This window comes from Acinonyx jubatus, chromosome C2 (genome assembly GCF_027475565.1).
Source record: "Acinonyx jubatus isolate Ajub_Pintada_27869175 chromosome C2, VMU_Ajub_asm_v1.0, whole genome shotgun sequence".
Classification (NCBI taxonomy): domain Eukaryota; kingdom Metazoa; phylum Chordata; class Mammalia; order Carnivora; family Felidae; genus Acinonyx; species Acinonyx jubatus.
This window is the reverse complement of record NC_069384.1, coordinates 86,448,687-86,454,686: the sequence shown is the minus strand read 5'-3', so window position 1 is coordinate 86,454,686 and position 6,000 is coordinate 86,448,687. Positions and strand designations below refer to the sequence as shown.

General features: G+C 43.1%; 1 protein-coding gene across 1 annotated transcript in view; it reads left to right on the top strand.

Moving 5' to 3' along the window:
* The first annotated feature begins 599 nt into the window (after window positions 1-599).
* The window catches only part of PIK3CA (phosphatidylinositol-4,5-bisphosphate 3-kinase catalytic subunit alpha), an 81,214-nt gene continuing 75,813 nt past the window's right edge, over window positions 600-6,000 (top strand). The window contains exon 1 of the mRNA XM_027061390.2: window positions 600-1,016. The gene's annotated coding sequence lies outside the window, so the exon portion shown is untranslated. The remainder of the gene's footprint in view (window positions 1,017-6,000) is intronic.

Here is a 6,000-nt window from a genome sequence, read left to right as displayed (position 1 = left end):
TCCCCGGAGTGAGTCAAAGGATTGCAGAGCGCAATAGCAGTTTCTCTTCCAATTTGGGCTACAACTTAACTTTATGTTGGCAGAAGGACACTCAGTAACGCTTTGTAAAATGCCTTCTAATATCCATAACCGCTTCTGGTTAGTCACTGACAGCCGCGGTTAGCCACCGAGGCCCCTTCTCTCGCTCCCAAACACGAGGAAATCTCATTTCCTCCAAGAGCGTAAATGAACTCACTCGATCCTAACACTATTTCTCTACCCAGGCCTGCCTGGTGCCCGCAGAAATGGACACACAACACATATGCCGTCCTAAGATGACACAACATCCCCACTGCTGCAAAAGACGGAACATAAACACCCGCGCGCCAGAGCACCGCCCCCCCCCCCCCCCAACCCGGGCACAAAAAACACCCGAACTTCGGGCGGAAAAGCAAGGCGCAGGCGCACTGGCACACTGTTACCCGATTTGCCCACTGCCCCCTCCAGGTCTCCGCAACTTCACTTCCCTCCTTTGCACATCTACTTCCGGGGTATTGTAAGCTCAGCCCCTCCTCAGCTCTTACCCTCCTCTGCCCGAGGAGGGGGGGAGTCGAGGGGGTGGGGAAGAGTTCGTTGTTTGTTTACACGATGTGAGCGGAAAAGAGACCAATAAAGTTTATTCTGGAAACAAAAGGAAAAAAAACAGGGTGACAGAGAAAGGAGACGGGGGCGGGGGCGTGTGGCGGGGGCTAGAGAGGAGAGGGAGCTAGAAGGAGAAAGCGGCAGTTCCGGTGCCGCCGCTGCGGCCGCTGAGGTCTAGGGCTGCTGCTGCCGCGGCCGCTGGGGCTGGGGCCGCCGGCGAGGCAGGGCTCGGGCCCGGCCGGGCAGCTCCGGAGCGGCGGGGGAGAGGGGCCGGGAGGCGGGGGCCGAGCCGCCCGCTCTCCTCTCCCTCGGCGCCGCCGCCGCCGCCGCCGCCGCCGCCCGCGGGGCTGGGACCCGATGCGGTTAGAGCCGCGGAGCCTGGAGGAGCCCCGAGCGTGAGTACAGCGCGGAATGGCTGGGAGCGGGCGCGGCTGGGATGGGAACGGGGTGGGTGTGGGGGCCTCTCCGGCGCGCCCGTCGTATTGGGCGGGGGCTACCCACGGGTCGTCTCCCAGCGTCGGCCCGCGGCGGAGTTCGCCAGCGATCGCCGCTCCCTCTTCCCCGCCTGCCGCTGGCCTCACCCAGATGCAGAGGCGAGGGCTCGCGGCTTACTCTCCTTTCCACCCTGGCCGCCGCCTCGCTCCTCGTTTCCTTCCTTTCTCATTTTTGGGGATGGGCGGCTGGAATCTGAGGAAGCGCACCCAAGGGCCGCCGCCCCGGTCGCGGTGGCTCGGTCCCCCGCACCCTTGCACGCCCACCCCGCCGCGGGTGGCCGGGCTGCCGCGAGCAGCGCGGCGTGAGGGATCCTGGCGGAGCCGCGAGCTGCTCCAGAGGGGCTGCTGTCATGCCCCAGGACTCCGGCCCCGCCAGCAGGGCGACCCTGTGTTTGCCTCACGCTGAGTTTAAATCGCCCGGCTGGGGCAGGGAAGGAAAACCGCTCCCCCCACCCCGCAGTTCCCCTCCCACCCTTCCTCCCGAGGTTGTTTTTTTTCCCCCTTTTAACCAAGACAATCAAACGTATTGGATCTTTCATTCATAGACCTGAGACACTGTCTCGTGATTTGTGTCTTTACTAAGTCTATTATGCGATGTCTGCTTCATAGCTCCTAAGTGGTTCAGAAAGGTAGGGTACGCCCAGGATTGGGCTATGTAAACACCAGACGTTCCGCCAGTGTTTTGACCGCGGCTTGAGGGGTTTATTTTAGGATGCTAAAGGAATAGTGATGGTGGCTTGTTCCCAGAATTGGGGATCGAAAACTGTTTTCTTAGATGTCAATAACGGGGGAACTGTTTACATAGTTATATGAACGATAAGGGGAGGGCGACAAGAGAGGGCTTTGTAGAAAACAGCCTGCATATTCTTTAATGAATTAGAGTTGTGATTTCGTTTTTGAGAAGCTTCCTCATTCCAGCGACTTTGTGCACATGCGGGACATGGGTTTGTGAGATGATGTTTTGAATCCAGTTTGTGAGGCCTGGGAGAACCCCCAGAAAACTTGGGTAGATGAACTCCTGGTAACTCAAGTCGGGTGATTTCAATGGCCAACATTTGAACCACTGCGGGCAATTTTGGTTGCATGTTTTCCTGCTTAGAAAATAGATTCTTCGGGTATTACAAATTTGCTTGTGTGATGGATTGTGTGATGTTAAGACCTGGAAATACTTAAGTTAACCATGTTGCTAATTTAACTTGGATAGATCAGAACACTTTACGTCTTTATTAAGGAGCCCTCAGAGCAACTGCAAGTGTAAGAATTTGTTAATATGTCTGTGTTTTCAAGTTTTAAGATTTTTTAACTGAAGTATTGAATTCTGGTTGATAGTGTAGATCTCTAGCTAAACATCACATGGTATGGAAAATTTTAATTATCAGATTAACTGTTCTGCAGTGTCATCAACCAAAATTATCTGAAGAGGGCCCAGTAGGGGGTGGGTGGGGGTGTGTGTGTGTGTGTGTGTGGTGTGTGTGTGTGTGTGTGTGTTGGTGTTTGTTTCGTTTTTTAAGTTTTCTCATCCTGTGTTTTGGGATAAAATTAAAATTTCATCCATAACTTTTTTCACAAGTTTCTTGTGCAATTTTCATCATTGTAAAATGAAGTGGTTTTCTATTAAAATCACAAAAGAGGTGATTGAAAGAAATGATAGCACATCATAATAGTAATAGCTCCATGGGGGAAATAGCAAGACAGTAAATTAATATTAAGTTAATATTCTATCAACTATGAGTATAAAGTTTGAAAGGCATTTCTGTCAGTTTTACTTGAAGAATTCAAAATAAGCCACACATGTAAATGCAGAATTGTTTTAATATATATAAAGTTTTTAAATTTTAAGTAAATTAGATATAACATGAAAGAGATATCACTGGATACAATACTGTACTTGAACTGAAAGATTACTTCATGAAAGTGTATATTCTCATGGGCTGGATATGTATAAAAGGGAGGCTAAAAGAACAAGTGACTGCCTGGCTCTGTGTATGGAACAGTCCTTCTGGAGGCAGAGCTTCCTTCCTGTGAGGATAAGATCCTCTCCATCCCAAAGAAGTATTCCTTAAAAAAAAAAAAAAAAAAAACACTAAATTTATAAATAAAATACTTGTATAATAAGGTAGATCATAATAATGTTTTTCCTAAGACAGTTTACTTTATGTGTAGCTTTCATGATTAGAGCCCTTTACTGAACAAAGGAGTTTTAAATATTTGTTGTTACCATTAAAGGGCATTTGCTCTGTTGATCTGTTTATTTGAAAAGAGCTAACTTAATCCCATTTGATCTCTTTAGCAACTAGAATAGCATTAAAAGGATCAGTTCCCTATTTTATTTTTTTTAATATCTTGAATTCCAAGGTAGGCATTATTCTTTAAATGAATGAAATGTATTCTTTAAGCATCATACAAGATTTCATCCTTGGTGAAAATATTTATGACCTTTAAAATTGTGCAATTTTGGCAGCATAAATCTTGGAATATTCTAGTTTCTATTTTATTAGCCCATTTATTAAGCTGTTTTCTTAAGTGTTGTCTTGAATTACAGCAGTCCTGTAGGCAGGCAGTATCACTATCTTTGAGAAGTGACATTTTAATCTAAGGTCATACAGGTGTCAGGTGACAGATTCATTGACAAAACCAATGTTTTCTGACTCCTTTCACTATATCAGACTATCTCTAACTTGCTTCTTCCTGCTTTCTGATAGACAAACTAAGGCCCAGAAAAGTTAATTACTTAAGACCACCTTTTTCATGATTTCCAGTAATAAGCATATTTTTTAATTCCTTATATAGCTTTAAAAGTGGTTTTCAATCTTGGCTATACATTAGAATCTTCTAGTTAGCTTTTTTAAACTACCAGTGCCAGGGCCTCATTCCCAGAGATTCTGATTTAATTGGTTTGAAATGGAGCCTAGACATCTGTGGTTTGTTTGTTTGTTTTAAAGTTCCCCAGGTAATTCTAATATACAAAATTGTAAAGCCCTTGTTTCCAAGGACCTGTATGATTTGGTCCTTGCTTGTCTTTCTAGGTTAATTTCTCCTCCCACAGCTTCGTTGACCTTTCCCTGCTTTCATGTGCAAATGTTCTTCCTTAAATATTCGCGCACTCCATACCTCTGCCTTAACTAGCTGATTCCTACTCATCTTTCATACCTCCTCCTCCTAAAAGTCTAGTCTGGGTTAGGTATCCCTGCCTCCTATTCCCATAGCATCTTGTATTCCTACTGTCATAGCATTGACTCACTGCATTATAATTGACTGTTTATTTGTATCCTCTACCAGGATATAAATTCTATGTGAAGGATAGGGAATTTTTCTATTTTATATACAGTTGTATTCTTATTGCCAAGCACAGTAGCCAGCAGATAATAGGCACTTATTAACTGAATAAATATATTGGCAACAGATTTTTTTACAACATGTAATAATTTATGAACACCAATTAAGTTTTTACTTCTGCTAAATACATTTAATATCTTTGGTCACTAAAAGTGTCTATCCCTGAACTTGCCACACATATAATTTCGTTTAGAGACAGTTGAGACGTTATAAATTATACATGAATTATATCAAGTGTGACTCAACCCCAAACACATACAAACAAAAATAAGGATTATTATTATGCACAGAACTGCCCAGGAAATCAGGAGACTTGAATTCAAATCCATTTCACTACAAGCATTGTGCCCTTGGGTAAGTCTCAGTCTTTTGGGGCTTCTGTTTCCTCATCAGTAACACAGAGAGATTGTACTGGGTGCTCTACATGGTACTCAGTGATCTGGCCTTAAAGTCTTATGAGTACCAAAAAACTAAAAATAATTGGTTTTGGAATCTGAAGCTCCTTGGTTTAATACCTGGCTCTTAGAGTTGCTGTCAGGATTACTTTAGACAGATTTCCTAATCTGCATAGTAGGAGTAATTACTATTCAGTAGAGTTGTTGTTGAATTAAATGAGATAATATAGATCTAAAAGAGTTTTTGTCCTGTGTTAGGTACTTAATAAATTTTCATTTCCTTTCCCCTTAGGAGGTTAGATCTCATGAGTGGACTTAGATAACAGAAAGACATAGTTTATGTATTAAATCCTGTTTTCCACTTTGCTGAGTGCTAGCATTACAGATGTGACTAGGCACCAAAACAACTGTGGCTTTTAGTTTCATTTTCTTAGAACCCCATTAGACTGTCAAATACCCACGTGTTAGCTTGGGAAATAATTGTGCTTAGAAATTTCAATCATGACAGGATATCAAATGCTAAACTATCAATACATCTATAATTTGAAGGAGGAGAGAGTCTGGTGACCTTATACCATCTACAAAGATAAGTGAAATCAGACTTGACCACTCCAAAAGAAGGGGACAAATTAAAACTAAGGGTGATTTATAAAAAGAAGACCCAGCAATTTTGGTGAAGTCTCTGTTCACCAAAGCTTAAAACTCAGGAATCATTATTTGGTAATTTCTAGGAGATATAGGAAATATACCTCTGGTCAGGGCCAATTCCAGAAGATAAGATTGTTCCTGATGTCACAGTAGCAATTTCAAATATCAACAGACTGAAATTGTTTATTTGGGAGCCATGTTTTTTATATAGTTATCTTAGGATTTATTTGGTAATAGAGAGCAACCTTACAGTGTACTAATATCTCTTTGCTAAAGTTTTTTGATACCGATCTTATTTTTATATAATCGAATTGGCATGCCTGAGTTTTCCCTTAAGTTTATGTTTAAAGTGAATTTTATTACCATTTTGGAGAAAAATTCTATAATAAAAACTGAAAACTGTGGGGAGAAGAAACTGAAGTGTTAGGGCATAAAGAAATTTGAAGCAACACATAGTGAATGAAGTCTGAGGATTCAACTTGAAGGCTTGAGATTTCCATCATTCA